Below are 23768 nucleotides of genomic sequence, written 5' to 3' on the forward strand. Positions count from 1 at the left end.
CCACACTCTTCCTTATACAGTAATTTTGGCTTGTCGGTTTAGTGACGTTCAAAGATTACTTTGTTGAAGTGAAAAGATTCAGCAGATGATTTATTACAGGAAAAAATGAAGACAAATGTTACAATGCTACTAATGGTCAGAGCTCTATAAAATCATAGAAGCCCTTACTAATGCAATATGGAGCATTGGCCAGTTCTCGTATTGCCCAATCCAACACAGCATCTGCATATTTTTGCTGACAAAAAGAAAGAAAAATGGATTCTGTACAGACAGAGAACACAACGCCTTGTATTATTCCAGTAACAATGTGTCCACATAAAGGAGATCTGCTGTGTGAAAAATGAGGCTGTGAAATCAAAAGACCTGAAACAAGGCGAGACACACAATTATGGTAATAACAATGAAGAAGCTGATATTTGAGAGGCAGCATTCATTGCAAGTTCACCACTCTCACTGGCCAGTGTAAACTCTGTCAACATACAGAAGAAACTAACAGGAGCAGCAGCAAAGGTGTAAAAACAAACAAAAAACAAAAACAACAAAACAAACAAAAACCACACACACAAAAAATCCAAACAAGCAAACACAAAAAACTGAAAGAAAACCATACAGATCTGTAAATTCACCACTGTCCTCAACATTTCCTCAAAAGCACTTACTGACTACAGAAAGACCATGGTTCTGGCTTCCTGCCATGCCTAAAGGCCTGCCACAAATCCAAATTCCAGCCGTGTTTTGCATTCTCCTCGCACTACAGACTACCACAAAACACCAGTTGCCACAGCACAAACACACCTTGTCATCTGAACATTTTCAAAAGCACAAATGACATTTTGCAGACGTGACTCATGTGAGTAATTAACTGCTATTTGTTCCTTTGCTAATCCATTCTGAACTATTTTCCAAGGAAATGAAACTAACATCAAGTTCCTTTCCTTCTGTAATTCTTTTTGGCCACGCTGCTTTAAGTAAATACTATTGCTGACCATATAGTGGAAGGGGAGGGAAAGGAAAGGGGAATAATCTTGCAAAGGGCTAAGTTTTCAACTTAAAGGTGACTGGGGTGAAAAATATCTTCTAGCATGGCTCTCCATGACGCAGCCTTTGCTTGTTTCATCTTACAAATTTCAAAACTTCTCAGATATGCACTAGGGCAGCTGAGTATAATCCTATTGATTTTGTAAGAAGAGAGATATAAAGCCCTACTTCCGTAAGCGAGCTGCTGGGGGACATTCACTCCCTGTGTTCCTAAGTGTCCTCCACACACACCAGAAGCACAATCTCACCATGCTGCCTCTTTTTCCATTACACCTGGTGTGCAGGAGCAATGAACACGTGAGCCTCTGCCATCAAGACAAGCAGCTCCACACATACTTGCGAAATGAAGGCAGGCTTGAAGATTCATGTAGGAAAGGAAAAAAAAAAAAACCCCACCGTAAGGTAAATGTAGCTACATCATCACTAAAGCTCTTCAGCGCTCCCCCTAATGCCAATGATGCTTATATGGTAAATTTTTACTTTTCCAGTTGCAAATGGACATTCAGCATTCTAGGCATTCACATCTCCTGACAATTTAGCCAAATACTGGCTTTGTGTTAGCATATCAAAAGCTATTTCTTCATTAAAACTGATTATTAAGTCCCCTTCTATGACATCTGTAATTTCCAACATCTATCCTCCATAGCAGCTTCCTGGTATGCACTGCTCCATCTTAAAGAGAGCTGTAACAAAAAAGGCCCATAGTTTAAAGTTCATCTACCAGCAATGCACCTACAGATCTGAAATACATTTCTGCTTCCCTCTTCCAATAAAGATCTCTTATTGTGATCCCACAGTGTCCTGGGATTTCTAAGCTACAATGTTTTTAACAGTTATCTCCAAATGTTTGAAAGAGGCATCAAACACACATTACTCTTTGTTTTATCTATAGTGTAAGAACTGTAAGATAGTAGAATAAAATAAGTATGCAAAAGCTTAAGCTACTAAATTAAATACCAACATACAGGATTTAAAAACCACGATCAAGTTTACCGTTTCCATGGGCACAGTTTTATAAAAACATCAATTAATCCCAAAATAGTTTTAAAACTGGGGAAAATCCCCCAACACTTTTGTCTGAGGATTTCTAAAAGAATATACCCCTACTCGCTTTACACATACCTCAGGTTCTGCTAAAAATCTGTCATCACTATGAGTTGAGAAAAGGCCTGAAAGAGCTTAAAAATTTCAACAGCTACATGCTCCTGTAGCACTGCATCCCATTAAAAACCCACCATACACACCCCAATGCACAATGTCAACAAGCTAGGACTGTTATTTGGTTTAATTGCAGATCATTTAGATCAAACAGAACCAACATGTTACCACTTGGAAGTAAACAAATGGAAATTATATCAAAACAAGGTCCTGGCAGAACCTGTATATACACTTGGATGAAAAATAAGAATTTTTTAAAGGTCACATAATGCAGCAGAGGTGAAATGCTTAATTACAGCAATTACCACAATGCACTCAGGACTACTCCTTTGGTGTACTTCTCTTCAAAAACTAAAATTAAGATTAGTGACATTTTCCATATAATGTTTCTAGACTGTAAAAATATTTGTCTGGAGAGCATTTATGTTTTCAAATCTTAATTTCCAATAAAATGTGAAATTAAGGAGTTGGTATTGCTTTGACTAAACAGAACAGGTTATTCTATAAAGAAATTCAACAAATATGTATCAGAAGACCTAAGCTTTTAAACCCAGATCAAATATTAAGCAATATCTTACATATGTGATTTGTTACATTTTTGCACCCTGGTATATTCTAAAGTCAAAGTTACCCCAATAATTGATTTAACTCAAATTGAGCTGTGTAAAACTACTTTTAAAATATACTCATGTAAATTTTACATCATCATGGCTTTGTCTACTAAAACTGAGGGCACAGTTACTGTAGTTTACATTGTATGAAATAATCAAAGCCAAAAGTAATTCCTGTCTTTCAAGCACTTTTGCAGGAAGGTATCTTTATTTCCCTGTCCAGCTTTGTTCTAAGAGTCACACATGTGAATGCTTCTCTTAAAAGCACAAAGACCATTTGTTAGGAAAGCTACCAGAGCTGCTTTTACCAGTAGTAGAACTTTTGCAGAGTTAAAATTACTTGAGCATTTAGTTAATTAGGCTCTCATTTCTTTGGGTTTACAATGGACTACTGATAATTGCACAGAGGTCATTATTTCAAAAATAGAGGACTCCCAAATCCACAACTGACCAAGTTTTTCACAACCTTTAGAAGTCTGCCAGGTCAACTCTCAAACTTTACATACCATGTTTTAATAAGAGAAGAAGAGCTTCAGTGAAAAAAATTTCACATTTTTTATTTATGCAAATTCAGCAGACTAGAAGTTGAGCTGCCTGCAAAGTATTGTACCAAGCATTCACTCACTTATTTCACACTGGAGCTTGCAACAGGTTCAGTGAAGGTGCTGACAAGATCTGGGACTTGCCTGTATCAGAACTGATAAGCAGAACAGAGTAGGGCCCTTATCCCCTAAACTGAAAAGCAGCTGAACTCTCAGGGATGAGCCAGCTTGACAAACTTAGGCCATTAGACCAGATCTGAATGAGAAACAAAGGATCTTCCAGGAGCAAAAGGACTTGTTTTAACATACAGGAGCTTCTATAATGCAGAGTTGATTTACTTCAGGTAAGTCTTCATATAATTAGGATCAGTTTAGAGACACTATGTAATGCCTTGTAAAAATTAAACAGAAGTCTACTACTAGCTACCAAAAGCAGACAAAAGGTTAGAGCAATTCCCTTATCACATAAAGCCTTTCTTTTCAGCTGTTAATCTGCACTTAGTGGGATATACAGTAAAGCAAGAAAAAGATTAATATTTCAAAGTATCTTTCAAAAATATTGAAGTAAAACTATAGTTTTCCCAAGCAATTTTGTAATAATAAAGTTATAAAATATTGCTCCATATTCTAAATCATGTTACAAAAAACTTGATATTCACAGACACTACTACAAAAGAACTTAAGAGAAAAGCACTTGTGAGGCAGTTTAATATCTTAAAAGGCTAAATACTGAGCTGTTACCATGTCCCAGTTTATTCTGATTGCACTTCATTCTTCCTTGAAGTCCTGTGTCAATTATCTGGAAGTTCTATTTTCACTTACTGAACAAAGCAATATTGTTTGCAAAACAATGAAGCAAACAGAAGGACTATGAACACACTTGGGCTCAAAGCTTGAGACAGTCAGACTGACTGTGCTCTAAAATCAAAAGATTGACAGTGCTTAAAATACACTGGAGCCTGCACAGTACACACTGCATAATTGCCAAAAGTTAACTGGTATACAATGTTCTAGTTTAACATTCACAATGATATGCAGGACATGACAAACCAATCCTGTCAGCTAGAAAAATCTCCAACAGTGTATTAAAAAAAAAAAGTTATACTGCTTCCTTAGAAATTTATGAATTTATGTGCAATACATCCTGTATTGTGTCTATGACAGCTGCTATTAGGAAGTCTTGCAAGCTGCTCAACTCATTCTGAAAGTCTTTGAACCACTGATTGCCAACTCAAGCAAAACTGTTCCTCTTGCAAATAATGCTTATAAAGAAGGGAGTAAAGCGTCACCCCCCAAGTTTGGAAGGATTGGTTTTTTTTTTTGGTCACCATCCTTTCAAACCCCAGAGGAAAGAACACACCATCATCAAACAAAACTACTTAGAAGCAACATCTCTTCCTCTACAATTCAAATGCTCAGTAGAAGATTTCATCAACACATTCACAAGCAAGGTCAGCCACAAGAAGCTGGAGATCCACTAAAATGCCCACACTGTTCTTTTGTTAAAATTCTAAAAATGTTAATTTTCCAAACCAACAGCATTAAATTTGGATATATTGAGTGCATCAGTTGACCAAAGCTAAGAACTGAGTAGATAAATGCTTTCTATTTGTGAATCTCCAAGCCTGCATCTGCTGAAAATAAGATTAACAGGATGAATTTTCCCTTATCTAACTAAGCAGAGCAGTCTTGGTTTAAACATGCACTCAATTGCTGTGGCAAAGGCTTATGCTATGCACTGTGGTGCATTACTCTCAGCAAATGTATAACAAACTCAGCTAACAAAATCCAGTCTTAGAAACCCAGTATGGATGAAGAACTTTTAATTATTTTAATCCTTTAAGCATTAAAATCCTCACACTACAATTTTTATTTTTTTTTTAATATAAGTGATGGGAATTCTCTTTGTGCAATGATGGTCACTTCTGAATATTGTGGAGAGATTTATTTATATATACACAAATGTAAAGCTGACCTGTATGAACAAATCATTCAAACCATTGACAAAAAAATGCCTGAATAGCCTGAGACAAATAAAAACTCCAATAAATCCAAATCTTTCCCAACCCTAAAATAAAAATGCACTGTAATTTCTGATTTTAAAATCTTAATCATCCATCAGCCCGCATAAAAGAACTAAGGAACTTAGTTCTGAATTCTCTCTTCATTAGAACACTTATATGAACAGATCCAGACACTACATCCATGTGGTCTTAACAGAAGTATAAATGAAACACAGTAAATTATCTGGCAACAGAAATAGCAAATATCCCAAAGCAAATTTTCAGAGTTTTTTAGATCTATATTTATTTTGGTTGAACTCTCTGAAACTACTCCTGAACGATACCTTGGAATTCATTGCAGCTGCTTTTTATTCCAAACTATACATTGCAAAATAATTAGAGTAAATATATACACTAGAGAAATAACAGAAGATCCTGCTTTGTCACCAATTCTGCAAGTGGAAAACATTGCAACACAACTGAATGCTGAGATCATTCCTACAGAAAAACTGCTCCAAAATGAAAATAGCCAAGACTCACAGATTTCCAGATGTAATTTCAGGTCTGTAATTTTGTCTAATCAAACAGTAAGGACAACATACTGAATCCCAAAAAGTTTTTGTTTTCAAGCAAGCATTAAATTTTTCCCGACTATAAAAACAAACTACATAAAATGTTCCAAGATAGAAGGTAGGAAAATTATTGCAATAGAGGGATCTGAGATGAGAGCAAGAGCTTCAGAGAGAGCACACAGATGGAATTTGAACAGCATACCATGGAGAACAGCTTGGGGGAGAATATATAAGAGGTAACAGATCTCAGTTCCTGGCTCTTATCGATTCTTAAATTCAGCAAGAGCCAGGGGTTTCTGTCTTGCACTGAGCTAAGATATTATTGACCAGATGACTGGCAGCATCTTCCAGCTTTTTTTTTCCTCTGGTGTAACTGACCTCTAGTTTCAGAGCAGGGGAGAAAAAAGGAAAAGAAACCAAAACAAAACAACAAACACACCCCCCATACATTAATCTTGAAATAGCTCTACCTCAAAGAACTGTTGGCAACTATTCTCGTATCACTTTTTAACCCTCTCGTGCTATTTTACCAGTTTTATTAACAAAATGGATACAGATAAAACTTACAAAGCAGACTAATTAAAGTAACTAAAAGGGAGCAAGTAAAAAAAAAAGTTTTGAATTCTTTCAGTGAAATGAAGCTAGGCTATATTACCTTGGTAAGAACGTGGTCACTGATACTGAAAGCTTTTGTGACAACTCACAGCAACTTAATAAACCACTGTAAGCTGACAGTAACTCAGCCCTTGAGAACTGAACAGCTACTGCACAGGAGTCTTGAGATAAGCTTTCATAGCAGAAGTTTGGTAAATATAATTCAATACAAAACGTTCAGAAAAACGTGGGTGACTGAGTGAATAATCCAAATCAGCCCATTCTAGCAGGTGCAAGTCAGGATAGAGACTGGAACTATGACAGCGTTTTCTGACCTCAGCTATAGCTAAAATGCTCTAACTCCTGAAATTGCCCTCAGGTCAGGTAAAACGTTACACCAGCAGACCTAACCCTTCCTGTTCACTCAAAAAGCAATACTGGTACAAAACCTACTATAAAAACACCAATTCTCCTGTTGCCTGGCCTATTGCTTTATTCTGTCAGTATGATCACTGAAGAAAACTGCATTGATGTATTTGAAATCACCGAGTCTGTTTTTTGTTTAATCATAGCTCCAGTTAAACTGATGCAATTTCAAATACAAATCAAGATCAAAGTATAATGATCAACTGAGAGAAAAAGAGACAAAAACAAAGACAGGGTCTAGACAGGGAAACAAAAATACTTCATCCTGCCAGAAACACTGCTTCTAACTTCCAGACAGGAAACACTGCCTCCAGAAAAACCATTGGCGTCAGGAAATGGCAGAAGTACCATGAAACTTATCTCACAGCTGAACCTGATGTAGAATGAAAGGAGAACATTAGAAAAGGAAGGTAAAGATAAACCAACCAGCCATCAAACACACAAATCTTTGCTTATGAATACATGAGGTGAAAAGTTCAATCTTGACACATCTTTGGGGGAAAAAAAATAGTGGAAAAGATTCTACAGGTTCCACTGAAAATAAATAAAGAAAAAAGCAACCAAATAAATAAAAAGACCAGGCTGAAAAGATAAGAGCCCATTCAGCACAGACAATGCAAGAAAAGGGGAATGATCTAGCAGTCTTTACACACAGGCTCCACTAGCATTATAAACAGTGTAAATGCTAGTGAAAAAGCACAAAGCAAGAAAAAGCTGAATATTTGTCATTAGAAATACATCTGATGCTGTATCTATGCTGGAAATACAATATATGGCAACAAATAGTGTTATTCTGCCAGCACAGTTATTCTACGTGCAACATCATACATTGCACCAAAAAATAAACTATGTCAGCACACATCAGGATTTAGCCAGGTTGATGCGAGTGTTTTCCAAAAGTTTTTCACTGACAGCAATGCAGTGTAACTGTAACACAGACTGGGGATAAGCAGTATTTCTCTATCCAAAAAACTGGCATTTCAAATGGGTAGAAAAATTGCTGCAAAAACACCAACCCGTGGCTTTAAAGACTTACTCTTGGGAAACTTGCTTAGTCCTCATTGTTTTTTTAATGGCATCCAAGCAAGAAGCAACATGGGGGAATTTGGTGATTCCTCTGCAAGCCACTGTGTATTAGCCAGAGACCTTACAGTGCTGCATGTCTGGGTCACACGGTGCTGATGACACCCTGCAACATTCTGGATTGTCAGAACACTTCACACCAAAAGTTTAAAAAAAAAAAAAAAGGATTCACCACAACAACAAAAAAAAACTTCGAGATTCCCCACTGTGCTTAATTCATTTAACAGCAGAATACAATTTTTTTTTAAAATATGCAAGGAACCTACAGTGATTTTCCTCTGACAAATGGGGAGTGCTGAGCAGTGCTTAGTGGGGCGCTCAGTGAGAGACTGTTGGGATGGAGGAAAAAAGATGTGGGTCAAGATGCATCTGTACTAGTCCATTTCCTCCATGGCTTTTAAGTTAGCAAACTACATCTCCATTGCCAGGACTGGCAACAAAGGGTGTACTTCTGAAATTTAACTCATCTGCCCTCATGCTTTTAAGGAGGGATTTCAAAGCCTTTTCCCTAGCAATTTTTTCCTTTTCCACCCCCCCACTTACACATGCAAACTCAACTTGATCCTAACACATCTTTAAAAACACTTTTTTGATGTTACTTTTTTTCCTCTGCAACATTATTGTAAACAGCTCTTTCTACACAATTATGGAAAGACTAGATAAGCCCCTTTGTTTGACAGATTGTGAGACATCACCCCTTTCAAACAATTACAGGCACAAAATAAAGAAGCAAGTATAATGCAATTCCTAGAAAAGCTACTGTGCTTATTTTCTCTATTATTTAGAGGAGCTAAACACTTTATAATTATAGTCTCCAAACAAACCTGTTATTTCAGGTTCTGAGGTAAAACCATACTTTGAGGTTTTTAAATAGTAACACTAGTATATGCCTTCAACTATACCCTTTTTGGTAAAACTTAAAAAAAATCCTCAACACCTTAAGTCAGATTTTAAAGCTTCCTAAACCACTGCTAAACTGAATTAGTACACAAGATGCTGCCTCAGGCCAAGAGTACTTGTTAGCCTAAACCTTGAGATGTAGTCCTCAAATGTCAGGATGAGTTTTTCTTTTAAAAAGCGGAGGAAATAATTTGTAAATGCTACAATAGCTTCTTGTTTATTTTTAAAATCAGCTGCAATCCTCCAACTTGACTCTGAATCCTGTCACAGTGACACCCACAGTTCTGTTCTGATGGCCTTAAATATAGCTCTCCTGAGCTGTTTTCATCCAGACAAATCTTAGATGAGTATCTTAAATTGAATCTAACACACAGGCTTTCATCTTTATTTCCAAGTCAAAGATATTTGTTTAATCAGCAATAACAAAACCTGACCCTCTGTCTTTAAGAAATAATACCACTTTCTCAGGCTGATCATAAATCCATACAGTGGCTTTATAACCTTGCTTTCTTTCTACTTGCAAGTTAATCATTATGAAGTTCAAACTGCAGTAGATGATTACCGATTTCTTTCCTTTTTGCTTATGTAAACCTAGTATTAAGAGTGGAGACAAAAAAAAAAAATCCTTGAGCAATACATGTTGTTTGCTTCTGAAAAATATCTTTACTTGGAAAGTACACCAGAAAACACCAGAAAAGAACTGTTCTGTAATCACCATTTAAAGAGCTAAAAGCAGTATCCTGCAAACCAAGAGTGTCAGACACAAATATTTACAAAATAATCTGAAATGTCTGTAATACACAAAGGGGCAATATATAGTTCCTCAAGTACATTTTCTACCCACAAAAGATACACACACTGAGTAGCAGGCTACAAACACCATTCACAATGATTATTTCCCCCTCCCCAGCCCTGCTTCAGTTCCAACATGTCATCATCCACACCAACCAGAGCGACTGAATGTGCGCAAAGCAAAACCTCACCCTAATTTTGCTGACGTCAAAGTTTTCTTGCCAACAGATGCTTTGGAAGCAGTTACACAGCACAACGGCGACTTAACGTAACTCCGAGGCTGGATTCATTAATCTGAAAACAAATGCAGGAGAGTAGGAAAAAGGGGAGGACAAATTCAGTTTTTCTGTCCCAGACTACAGCTGCATCAGGCACAGTCTCTCCATGTGACTGGCTCGTTTTTCTGGCTTCAGGTAAATTCTCTGTATGAGCGAGAGCCAGGAAGGAAACAAAGCAGCTGTGGCAAGAGCTAAAGAGGTCAGCTGAAGCTGAAGCAACCAGACAAAGCAGAGGCAGAGCCCGCTGCCCGGTCTGTGTCCCGAAGGTCCGTGTCCTCCCGGCCGGTCACAGCACATGGGCTCAGGAGGAAAGCAGTGCAATCCCTCAGCACACCTTGTCCCTTGGGGCCACGCAGCCTGACCCAGACAGAATAAGGGCAGACAGCAGTGCATTTGTCTTCTTTTCCATCAAAACAGATGCCTCAAGTAAGAAACAGTCGTTTGAATTATCCTAAAAGCAGAAAGTGGAGCCAAAGCTAACAGTTTGTATACTCTGCAGATCACTTAAGGAATTCCTGAAACTGCCTGCAGACACCATATCCATGGCGGTGGCACAGTACCTCACACTGACTCTCTGAGGAACAAAAAATAATACTAAAAAGATCTCAAAAAATAATACAAAAGCTTCTATTAGTTCAGCTTTTCACAACCCTTTGCAGAGGGGGTCACCTCTGCTCTGATCCAACACCAGGACCATTCTGAATTTTTACTCAGTAACATTCACTCTGGGTAAGCTCCACACAGCCATGAAGGTTCACAAAGGTAATGGCTCATGTCACAGAGCCTCAGTACACAAGAGGCCTTTCACAGTCACCTGCTCAAGGACCCCAGAGCCACCTTCACACCTTGCGCTCAGCTACCCATACACGTTTGTAATTAAAGGCTCCTCATTTTTTTTAAGGCTTCTACCTGACTTACAGAGAGTGCTGCATAAAACAAACTACCCTCAAAGAGGACAGCAGTAGGTAAAACAGATGTAAAACATGGATTTTACAAACCTGCACATGAACATAATGACATTTAGCTTCCACAGCCACTGACAGCATGACTTGGTTCTTGAACAAAAATCAGCTTCTGGGAGAAAAACGAGTGTCTGACGGAGAACCCAGACAAACCAGAGATGATGTTGACATGTGAACGAACACCAACCCCAAAGAGCTTCAAGTTTCATATTCACAAAAAGGCTGTGTCTGTCTCTAGATGACCTGATGACACTATCGAACATTACTAAGAGATCCTGTTCCAACTCAGTGGACTGTGATCTGGACAAACCTGTATTTGCATTTGAGATGTCCCAGCAAGACCAGATCAATACAAAATACCTGCACAGTGCCAGTTGCTCTTTGTAAAGTCCAGCTATCACAGCTTCCTTCCCCCCAGCTGTAAGGATTCCTACACAGGTATAAATCCTGTTCTCTTATCTCAACCCAGACCTTTCCTTTGTTTGAAACAAATTCAAAAAATGGAGTAAGTTTTCTTGGGGGGATGGGAAGGAGGAAACAGGCAGGGTAAACAAACTTCAAAACTATTTGAAGTTTCAAGAATGGAGCATTATCACCAGTTTCATTCTTCAGGCATTACAGAACCACCTAACAGCGAAGGTGAAACATCTGTGCAAGAGATTCAGAAGTTTTTGCCCCAAATCTGCCTTTTAACACAAGATGAAACTTCCACAGAATGAATAACTATCCTTGATGACTGTTTTGTATTTGATTTGAAATATACTTCTCTAACCTTGTGACACTGCAACGTGTGTGTGGTTTCCTTGCTCAGCTGGCATGACAAAAATGAATCATATGCTGAAACAGTGCCAAAACAGAGAATAAAGCAGGCCCTATCACTGTTACTGAAGAATGGAAGTGCCCTGCAAAAACCTCAGTTACACATCTGTTACCACTGTACAAAGAAAGGATTACCTTCTTCAGTTATTTTGAAATTTAAGAACTATACATGAAAAATAAGGCATACAAAAAAGATCTAATAGTCTAGAAGTGAGACATGTGAATCACATCTTTAACACAGGTAAGTTGTTAAAATAGGAATTTAATTATTTAGAAGCTTCAAGTCTGTGATTCAAAACAGTAGATACTCCAAGAAATAAAGATACTTGGCAAAAAATGGCAATTTTTAAAATTGCCATTAAAAATGGCAATTTTTAAATATTTCTGGTATATAAAGTCTGTTTTTAGTAAAAGGTTTATAGTCTACTCTCTTAAGCAATTACTCAACTCTGCATTAAAGAAAAAAAAAATAATCAAAAACTGAGTTTTCAGTTTTCAAGTTTTTAGTTGCTCTTTCCTTCCTTTTTTCCTGAAGTCTTTTTCCTGCCCACACCTCTTGAGATCACCATTATCAGTAAAAGTATTCACAATAATTCCTCTGCTGTCACTATTTCTGACCATTTTTATTTGTAATTTGTTCAGCATGCATCCTCAAATCATTCTACCAAGTGAAAGCTATTGAATACTTGATCAAAGGAACATAAATGATTCCTTACTCTTTTAAAATTGCATGCAGCTACAGAAGTATTGTGCCTCAAAATTTTAACTGGTATTATTAAAGAATCCTCCTTAGAAGAAGAGCAAAACTGTTGTCACCCGGCAAAAGCAAATCATCACCTTGTAGCTAACACAGTTGTAGAACTGTCTGAGCTGTGCAATGGAATTTAAGGAAGCAGAAATGCCAAGGCAAACCGAAAGGAATTTCTAACATTGAAACAAGTAGAGAACATAAATAATAAATGCAAATAAGCTAGAAAAAACGTTCTGCCAAGTCAACCCACATGTCACAAAACTATGTCCAAAAGGAATTGCTGGGTCTCACATCACAAGACCGTTACTATTTATTTACACTAGCAAGAAGCCTTAACTCAAACTGAAATTTATGCCCAGAACAGCCTTTTATACAACTGCTGGTCAGGCTGACATTGTTCCCTACTGGGAAGATAACAGCCACATTCAAAACGATACTGCTTTGTTTAAAGTTAAATTTTGATATAACTGGAGTTCATATCTGATCACATTTCCCTATTAGAGATGTTACAGCAGCTCCTTCTACATTGCAACTTTTCAATGGAACAGGCAAGAGTTTGTGTCAGAAACAGTTAGCAAGCTGTTAAAACTTAAGTTTCCCTGTCTGAGTACAACCCCTCTCCTTTCTATTAATATTCTCCAAATGTCCAATCACAGAGTCAGCTCTAGAACAACAATCCTAGTGAGGATTATGTAGCTGAGACAGAATCAGGGAGAGGAAAAGCAGGAAGAAGAAATATGAAATGGGTGGAGTGAAAGCTCTCAGAGAAGTCTCAAGTCTCTACAACTGGCAGATTGATGCAATATTGTTTATGGAAAGGCAGGGAGCATGTGACACAAATTGTTCTCAGGAAAGTAAGAAAAAAAAAGTACAGGTTTTTTTTTTCATCAGGTACTCTTAGCATGGCGTAAAATTAATTGTATACAAGACATCTTCTACTCCCTCCTTATGTTTGCCTTGATAACAAAGAAGGAAATAAATACGCAAGTTTGGATTACATCACTGCCCCAGCATTTGTGATAACTCCACTTTAACTTTCTTACTAAGAACACCTTTCCTAACCTTTTTATATTTTTCTAGAGTATCAAGATACACCAATAAAGTGGAGCTTAAAGTCATCTTCTGGGAACCAGAACAATAATTTTTTGTATTAAGTAAGATAATGTTTCTCGTGTAGAATCAAGTATTTCCCATACTGTAGTTAACTCTGCTATATAAAAGTTCCATACAACCATTCTGGCATGAAGTGCATAGCAAGACTGACACAATCACATCACAAGTGCTAATGTGGTTAAAGAAAGACACAATGTTATTGTTCTGCCCCCCCCAAAAGTCCTTGCCCCAATTAATATGCTACCTGCTTCTTACACACAACATTATTAAATATTCCATGGATAACAGAGACACAAAACTACATCAAGAACTGTCTGGGCATTAAACAATGCACACTTGAGTGCTCAAAAATTAAGGATCCCCCATCCATCCACTTTATTGTGTGGCTGACACACTGGAAGACAATGCAAATGCTGGTCCAGTCTCATCACATGATGGCTGGATCACTGTCACCACTTTCAGGGATACCAGGATATCTCCTCTCCACAAGATAACCAAGTGCCAGGGTGTAGATTAGGTGGAACCAGTTGCTTCCCACCCACACAACTGGCTGCTTACTACACAGACAAGCTGTGAGTATAGAACCAGGTAGGTGAACTCTAGTGAGTGAATATAAAAGACTACTGCTCTTTGGACACCATTTAGTGCTCTAAGCAGCCAATTCCAATCTTCAGAAGAAGGGCACCAAGACAGATGGAAGTATCCTAAAGACCAGGGCTGGCTTCTAAACTTCCTATAGGATAACACAGACATACTGATTTTCCTGGAGATGGCCTTATTCCATGAATGGCTATTTCTAATTTCCCTATTGAACGAGCCCCTGTACCTTATGTACTGTGCATTTTTTGCTTTCAAGCAACATTATACAATACCACACAATTCCATAAGCTCTTTTCCCCAGACTAATGGCTTCAAAAACATTAACAAATCAATCTTCAGAGTACTCCTGTGAAGTCTTCCTAATAGTTCTGCTATGGAAGATTATTTTTACAAAATGGCAATCAGACACCAAGGCTAAAACTGCCACCTGATAGAAGATTAAGATATTGCAGGCTGACAAAGTTGTAAGGCTGTTTTGTGTCAGTACAGGACTGCATAGGTACAAAACTTACAGTGAGCATTGACAGCTGTAGCTACCTGCAAATCAACATCTGAATGTCTAAAGAGGAGCATACAGGAAAAGAAATACCTAATTACTCTATAAGGGTCTTACTCAGCATCACATAGACACTCTAAGACTACCACAGGCTCCTCATTCTAGCATTTATCCAAGCACCCTCCAAAAAAATATGGCTGTTGTCTATAATGATTTAAATGTCAACAATGTTTTCCGTTAGAGCATGAAAATATTCCATTACACAACTTTTTATAGAATTCAGTAGTGTGCAAACACCAAATAAGAAGATGTAGCTAGCCTTTGCTAGGATTAGTTTCTCTTTGAAAATTCTATCCCCACAACATGTTTTATTAATATTGGTCAATGGGTAATAAATGGGCCAAAGAGAAAAACAGAGAAGAATATGTTCCCTCAAGGAGACTACAGTCAGCTAGAGTGCTTTCCCAGTTAGGGGCTGTGGAGTATATTTAAGTGGAGGAACACAAGAAATTGTGAAATAAATCTAAGCTTCTGCAAGAGCAGACTTAGTAGAGGTTAAAGGACAATGCCTTTGAACAGTCCCTTTTTTCCTTCTATAATTTTCTTCTGCAGATGCTCAGGTTTGAGAGCCACAAAAATACACGTATGGCAGAAGGGGAACAATAGTGGGTGTCACAGTTCAGGCCCAGCTGGTACCAACCAGGCCTCTGCTCACTCACTCACCCCCACCCTACTGTGGGGTAGGGAGGAGAAAATTCACCTTAATGTTTGTTAACTGAGACAAGGACAGGGAGCTTTGCATTCCCCAACTACAGTAACAAGCCAAAAACACACAGGTTCAATTTGGGAAGGAAAAAGCTGAATTTAATCTACAAGGAGAAAGAGAAAACATGGCCAGATCTTAATACCTTCCCCCTCCACCCTTCTCCTCTTCCCAGGCAGGGATTGCTTTCCTCCCGCCTCCCCCTCAGCAGCACAGGGAATGGGCAGGGGGGGTTGAGGATCAGTTCACCACAATTTGTCTCTGCTGCTCTTCCTCCTCAGGAAAAGGACTCCTCACATTTTTCCCCCACCTCCAACATGAGGCTCTTCACGGCAGAGAGTCCTTCAGGAACCCCTCCAACATGAGTCCCTCCTGTGAGGTGCAGTCCCTGAGGCACAGACTGCTCCAGCCCGGGCTGCCCATGGAGTCACGGCTGCTTTGGGAACAGTCACCTCCTCTGGCACAGGGTCCTCCACAGCTGCAGATCCACATCTGACCCTCTCTGCAACACTGTGCAGGCTGCTTCTTCATGTCTGCCCACCTGTGACACATCAGGGGCTGCAAATCCACATTTACCACACCATGGTCCTTCAGGGACTGCTCCACTGTGCTTCTTCAGGGACTGCTCCACTACGCTCCTACATGGGCTGCAGAGGCACAGCTGCCATCTCACCACAAACTGTGGGGAAATCTTTGCTCAGACACCTTTCCCCCTCCTTCACTGACCTTGGTTGGTGTCTTTTCTCTGGCATTACTCTCTCATCTCCTCATGTCCTTTGCTTTGCAGGTCTCTTTTTTCCTATTTTTTGTTGTTTTTGTTGTTTCATTTACCCTTTCTTCAATATGTTACTCACAGAGGCACATCCAGCTCCCCATATCTGCTCAGCCTTTGGCAGAGGTGGGGCAGGGATTGGAACCAGGAGAACTTCCAGCAGCTTCTCACCACTGTTGGCCTTCCCAAGACAGTGGGAAATAGGGGAAAGCTATTATAGAAAGGAGAGAGATCTAAAAAAGTTTAACAGCAGCTGTTTTGATGGTTTCAGTCCTCATCATCCTTCATTCCCCCATACCAGCATGAAGCATTTTCTTCCTACTCTTCCTCAAGGCATACACTTACCTTTTCTTTCCCGTCTGCCAATCTCACCAATTGCTATAATGGATGAAGAGGCCTGACTGTATGTGAAATATTCAGAAAATTAGGTATCACACCAACCAGTTTTTAAAGAAAATGCTCAAAACATTTTTCTAAAAAAACTGTGGTTCTTTGCAGTTTCATAACAAAAATGGAGCAAGGTTTCTCTTGAAAGGCAGAGACAACCATCTCTGGTTGTCATCACAGCTGCCTCAGCAGCTGCAAGGGAATACATGTTTAAAAATAAGAAACCTGTCCTCTGTGTCTCAGAAACAACACTGGTGGTGGCTTTTTGTTTGTTTTAAAATCCAAGTTGGGCTGCAACATTTTTAAGCATTTCAGAAAAACTACATTTTGAAAAAAAATAATAAAACCTTAATGCCTGTTTTCATAATGTGAAGTACAAATCTTATTTATAGAAGATACTGTCAGTTCCAAGTATTGTTTACACATACAGCCATACACTCCAAAAAAAGGTTATTTGTTGCTTACTTGAAGATAGCAGTCCCAGCAAAATGAGCAGCTACCAAGACCATTTCCACTGTATCATCCATTTGGCATGTGTCAGTGTGCCTTTGCATTTAGAGCATAAATTTGAAAAACTAAGCAGGAAGAGAAAGGACACATCGCTCTTATTTCACAGATAGGAGGTTGAGGCAGACAAACAACGTGGCTTGCCAAACTCAGACAACACACAGAACAGTCTGACAACTGACAGAGGAGAAGGTGTCTTATCTCACAGCCTGAAATTGCATGAATTGTCAGCCTCCTGCATCTGAGCTACTAAGCATTAAGCTACAATAACCTCACACCTTGCACTCATTCACCTGTACTCCATATAGCACACAAATCCAGTCTCTCATCACCATGGCTATCCTTAAAAACATTTATGAATCCCATCACCTTTTGTGCAGAAGTAAAGCATGTTTTTTCCTCCCTCATACATATAAATCCCCACAGTCTTTCAAATACCAAAAGATTTCCCCCTACTGCTCATTTTACAATACAATATCCTCTATATGACTGACATCACTGCAGAAAAGACCCTTAAACTTTTATCTCCTCAGCAAAGCACAATCTGTAATGGTAGCCTGGAGGTATTTAATGCCATTCAAGAGTAAACTGAAAGGAAGACCAATCTTGAAGGACCTACCTACCTAGAAGAGCTGAATACTTGATAAAAAAAGGACAAAAACAACCCTAAAGAACTTGAGATTTCCAGTACTAACTTCATAAACTAGAACAGAAAAATGTTGATACTTCTGGATTAAATTTTCTACAGTTAAGCACCTAATTAAACTTCATCTATACACAGCAAAGCTCACTATGAAAGGAATTTAAAAGATTGAAGGCCTCACGTTTGCTCCTCCAAAGTGAAGCGGTCTTCCTTATCTGAGACCCCACCATGCACAAGACCAAGCCTCCTATACAATCACTCAAGCTAATTCTGAAGATTTAAATACCACACTACTATAATCAATTTAATTTAAAATGTTATTCAGTTGCTTCATTTGATCATGTTTTGTAGAGGAAACTACAAACTGAAACTTCCAACTGTCTCCTAATTAATAAACTTGTGAATTATAATATAGACTACAACATAATGAAAAAAATACCCTGTTGCAAATGCTTATCTTTTTCCAGGCATTTGCTTGAAAGGGATGGGATTTAGCTTTTATGTGAGACATGTCCTTTTGATACGCCTTTAATACATACTGCATTAAGACAAACCTGTAATTTACATTTTTTTAAGATTTATGGTGTTTGAGTATTAACATATTAAAATGTTAATACATTTCAAGATACCAGTAACCATGAGAAAAACCACACTGTCATTTGAGTAACAATAAACATTCATTACTACCCTCAAAGTTCACCAGAACGACTGCACTGATTTCACAAGTACAGGATCCTGTCTCCAGAGCATGTAAGACTCCATGGTGTAGAGGAAGAATAAAAGACATTTCCCACTGGTTCCATGCCCTAAACATGAACTCCTAACTTGTCAGGCTGCTTTCAAATCTGAAAAGTAAGTTTATTTCCCTGACAGCATGTTCTGGCACTTTCTATACTGCCATCCACATAAATACGAAATATCTCTCTCAGTGCTGTGAATCCCCAAGGAAGTCTATAGTAATGAGCTCAGCAGCCTAATGAATGAAACACAGCCCAAAAAATACTTCTTTAAAATCAATATTTAATTTGCTACTGATCTTACTGAATACCTTCTTGTTCTCATAAGTTATAAAGAACAGAAGTTCTAACTTATCCCCATCTTTCTCATACCTAAACAGAACTGCCCCCCAGAGAGACATGAAGCTTTGAAGCAGCATTTAGCCAGGGACACAAGTGGATGTCCAGATGCTGACAGAAGGAAGCATTATATTAATCTTTGCATTATTTACAGCTACACACAGCCACTGGTAATACAAAAAAACCCCACATATTTTCTAGATGTACAAACAACTGAAGGATACTTGTTTCTGCTTTTGTCAGTGCACTAGCAGAAAAACAGGAAATGAATCAGCATGAAATAATAAACCTTAAGAAGAAACTCCATAAAATTGTTGGTATTACATAAGATTAATGCTTTTTTAAAACTATAGGAACTTTAGTGGGTAAATTTATCTAAAAATCATGATAGAATAACTGGATTGTTCAGAAAGGGAAAACTAACTTGGGTATTTTTCTTTATTATGGCATATCACAGGTCTCTTCCACCGTTTTTCTGATGCACCATGTTCTCAGGTGGCTATTGAGTAAATGGAATTTAAGCAATCCATATGTAAGTGCACTGGCTGATGGAACACCAGCCAAGATAAGAAAAGAAGGGAGGGCTGCCAAATAAGCATCACTGCTAAATTACAGCAAACCTTTCATTTTTCTTTCCAGCTTTGCCACACAACAGGCTTTATTTTGAACAACTCCAGGCCTCTGGTTTACAGATCTGCTGTTGATACTGCATTTACATTCCACTAACGCTTCCTTCAATAGATGTTAAGAAATAAGATACGATGACAATAACAAAAATTAACCTCAAGTTCTGAAATAATTTTTTCCTGTAAGCTTCTGTCATCCTTGAGCACCATTTCTTCTAGACTGTCCCATCTCTTATTTAAGAGGAACAAAAATAACCATGTCAAAAATAAAAGAAAAACACTTATCAAGAAAATGCCTTTCCACAAAAAAATAGTGTCAGTCAAAAAACTTTGACTCAGGATGTCAGAACATTTTAAAACAGCTGTCCAATTGCATAGACAGAAGAAGAGAACCAGGCTATTTCCCCAAATATATACCACACTAATCACTTGAATTTCAATTTTAGACTAAAATATTCCCCCCCCCCCCCCCCCCCCGATAATCAAAGCTAGTCTGCAGGGGGAAATAAATACAACTCGTTCGGAGCAGATACAGGCTTTGTCTTAAAACTAAATTTTACAGCAAACTGACAGCACAGTTTTTTAGCATTTGTGAAGCATTATTAAAACCCCCTCAGAGCATGTTCCATGTTTTTCATCTGAGACTCGGGTCTGTTTCAGTGACTTAATCCCAGGCTACAAAATTTTTACTGGACACCTGCAAGAAATGAAATGAAAGTGCTTCCCCAGCCCAATGCATAACTTCTGCCCTTTCCCAGTCTGGGTTGGGGAAGGGACTTGGATTTTTCTTGGCTTGGTTTTAAAGGTAGAGGGGAAATTTGACTTCCTGTCAATCATGTGCTGGCTGTAAAAAAAACCCAAGGGATACAACAAGAGTATTTTGATACTCAGACACCTACAGTTAAGCCGGGTACCACACTGGCTCAGAGGTGAATTTCCTTACTTATTATTCCTTTACAGCATAGGCTTGAAGTAATTCCCTATTTCCATACTCCCCCCTGATTACATCTAACATCTAAAGAAGTCCACATTTATCAAAATCAGAGAATTAAAGAAAAACATCTAATATTGTAGCAACTCCAACTATTAAAAAGAATTATTTTTACTCTAAAGCTTATTAAAACCAAGAGGACATCAGACCATTACTGAGTTAGAAAGAACATTTGGTATATAAAACATAGTCCTTGCATTCATATGTAATTCAAGCCTGGTCTGGCTTGTCAATAAGAATAAAATATTTAACTAATCGGGGACTTGGAAAATGTTTCTCTGAACATAGCAAAAAACTACTGTGAAGTAGAGTTGAACTGACATAAATCTTAGAAATTATGTTATTTCCAGGAGACTGCTGAAAGCATTGCATTACAGAACGTAATATTAAAGGAGCACACTTTAATACAAGGTTTTCATAGCAGACCAAAGGAAAAAAAAAAAAAAATCAAGTTTTTGAAAATACAGCAAGAGTACACACACACACTCAGCATCCTAAGAGGATGGGGAAAACAGCCCTTACAGATCAGATCTGCAGGACTGAACTGCCAGTGAAATCTAAACAAGACAATTTCAGAAGCATTCAATACTGTAATTCTAGTTAAAAAAATGAAAACAAATGGGTGTCCAGCACATTTAAACATGTGATCTGTGTGCATATATAAGCTTATTTTGAAGCTCAAATATCCACAGGCATCCTAATTAAGCAGCCTTTGCCAGTAAAAACTATTATGTTTTAATTATATTCCTTAAGTAATGTCCTGGTTAAGCAGAGCATGAGAACAGATGCTATCTAGTCTATTTTTGGGATACTCTAGGTAAGCAGTCATTGAGGAAGAAAAGACACAGCCCTGCAGCATCACTGCAGAAAAATTTTGCTGGTTTGCCTCTTTTCAACCCATGAGCTCATCTCCAAGGAGAGCTTTTCTTTCTACATCACCATAAGAGAGATAAGCAACAAGTGAGGAAAAAAATGCAACAAATGATTTCCAAATTCATAGAATCAATAAGGTTTAAAAAGACCCTAGGGATCATTGAGCTAACCTAACACTATTAAGTCCACCAATAAACTATGTTTCTAACATACCCTAATTTGAGGTGTCCTATACTAATAATTCTTTTCCTGTAGAGGATCCAAGACATAAATCACTACAGATTTTACACACCTGGACAAGAAAATGTAACAAGGTATGGTATGCTTGGTTTTTACTTATTTGAGAAAGGAAAGTGAAGTTATTTCACTTTTGAAGGAAGTTCTTTGAAGTCAGGAGTGTCACTGTTTATTTGAAGCCATTTATTTCCTCCTACAGTTCCAAGGAAAATAGTTACACAAATACATTGGAGGAAGCAGGTGTATAATTTCATTGAAAAGCTATTCAAGTTTCTTAAAAAGGAACTTTATGTCAGCAGAGGAGATCTTTCAAACATTTCCTTAAGTTACATGCTAGAACATATTGTTTACTATTTATCTTACTACTTCAGAAAAGAAAAGCAACCACAGTAAAATCAAATTTTTCACCAAAATCAAATTTTTCACAGTACCAGGAAAATAACAGTGCTGCTTCAAGATGTAAATAAATGAAGAAAATTCTGAGCATCACTGCAATCAAATGGCAAGATACCTAGGGACATGACAGTTAAAAAAAAAAAGGAAACTAAGCTACACTGCAGAATGCCATAAGATACTATGCCATGTTCACTTTAGTTAGAACAGTAACACCTGGAATTGTTTAAAACTAATTAAACTATATACAACTTCAAGAAATTTATTTCTGCAGGGAAAGAAAGAGACATTTACAGAATTTTATTAATATGCAGTCAGGCAGCTTGCAGGTTTTTCATCTTTTAATATAATTTCCTCCAACAATGCACAAAGCATCTCAGTGTGGACAGAAATACGGCAGACAGGTTCTACAGGAATGTAGATAAATAAAAAGTTAATTTCCCTGCATTTTAAAGTGTTGGAATACTAAAGGGACTGCAATCCAATACCCAGAGCAAGAAGCTCAGGCACAGAGGGATTCCACGCTCACAAGTATCACTACATAGCTTGAGTCCTACAGATGAAGCCCTTAGTGATCCAGCTTAAATGGTTTAAATTCATACTAGTAGCTGCCCATGCTCTCTCTGCTGTGAGTTAACCCACCCTGCAGCAGAAATTCAGACCAGGTTCACCTTGCCCTCTTCAGAATAAGGTCAGATATTCAGTTTAAAGTGCCATAAAACAGGTTGAAGCTAAATGTCCAGATCTGAATGGAAGCAAGGGCATTAATTTCATTATATTTATAGCTGCAGGTTAGTAAATTCCGAGAGCAGGACATTAATAAATAGGAGGTGTTAACAGGTTTAACATTTTAAACAACTGTGGCTATGTGCTAAATGAACCCTGTCCTTAAGCTTCTAAGCAGCTTGCTACACTATTCTGTGGGAATAACTCCCAGAAGGCAATCATCTACCAGAACTTACTCTACAGCTGCACATAAGAGTAGAGCAGTCCTAAAAAAGGCAGCAGCAAGCTTAAAGCAAGGATGGATATAGCACCTTATGGTTAAACAGCAGATGTTATGGGGGAGGAGAATGTAAGCAGACAGTCAGATTAAGTCAAATTGGAAAAATACAAGCATGCTATTGAAAACAGAAACCAAAATAGTAAGTTAAATGCCTTGTGATTCACCTTATTCTTACAATTTAGTAGGTAATTTATTTCAAAAAACAAAGATGTACCATTAAAAGAAACACTGCTGCATGATACTTTTGAAATGTGTTGAACTGCCTCAAGCAAATTGGTCTAAAAAGTTATATACAAATCTTCTTCAGAGCTCTTATTTCAACCAAACTACTTAAACTGATAACAAAAAAAAAAAACCTAAGCCCCAAAACCCCACACTCCAATGAAGAAAATTATCTCTGAAAAGAAAATAAATCCAAAACTTGAAGTGATTTCTCTGGAAAGGTTTAGCAGTAGCACACTCTGAGGCTGGAATTTGAATTCTGACCTGTGTATCTATCATCAACCTTCCAGCAATGTGAATACAGCCAAGCTTGCAAGCTTACAGAATTGAGAGAATACCTGATTTTCAGCAAAGAGCATTTATTTGAACTCCCAAGAAGTCTTTGGAACTTGATCCAGCTTGTGATCACACTGAATCTTCCTTTCACTATCAGGCTCACAGTATACATAGTCAAAGTACCAGAAAAAATTGCCCCTGTACTCAGCCCTGGTGAGGCCACACCTCGAGTCCTGTGTCCAGTTCTGGGCCCCTCAG

The 23768-nt window shown here is 38.0% G+C and overlaps 1 protein-coding gene across 4 annotated transcripts in view; it reads right to left on the minus strand.

The window, feature by feature from the left end:
- RNF19A (ring finger protein 19A, RBR E3 ubiquitin protein ligase) overlaps positions 1–23768 on the minus strand; it is a 61839-nt gene that overhangs the window by 25506 nt on the left and 12565 nt on the right. The window contains exons 1-2 of one of the 4 annotated variants that reach the window (XM_071738060.1): positions 10996–11166; positions 9911–10013 (exon numbers count right to left, since the gene is read on the minus strand). The exons of 2 other annotated variants lie outside the window; for them this stretch is intronic. The gene's annotated coding sequence lies outside the window, so the exon portion shown is untranslated. Of the gene's footprint in view, positions 1–9910; positions 10014–10995; positions 11195–23768 lie in introns of those variants that run through there. One more of the 4 variants, XM_071738061.1, reaches the window with a different exon arrangement.

The sequence above is a fragment of the Heliangelus exortis genome, chromosome 2 (genome assembly GCF_036169615.1).
Source record: "Heliangelus exortis chromosome 2, bHelExo1.hap1, whole genome shotgun sequence".
Lineage (NCBI taxonomy): Eukaryota > Metazoa > Chordata > Aves > Apodiformes > Trochilidae > Heliangelus > Heliangelus exortis.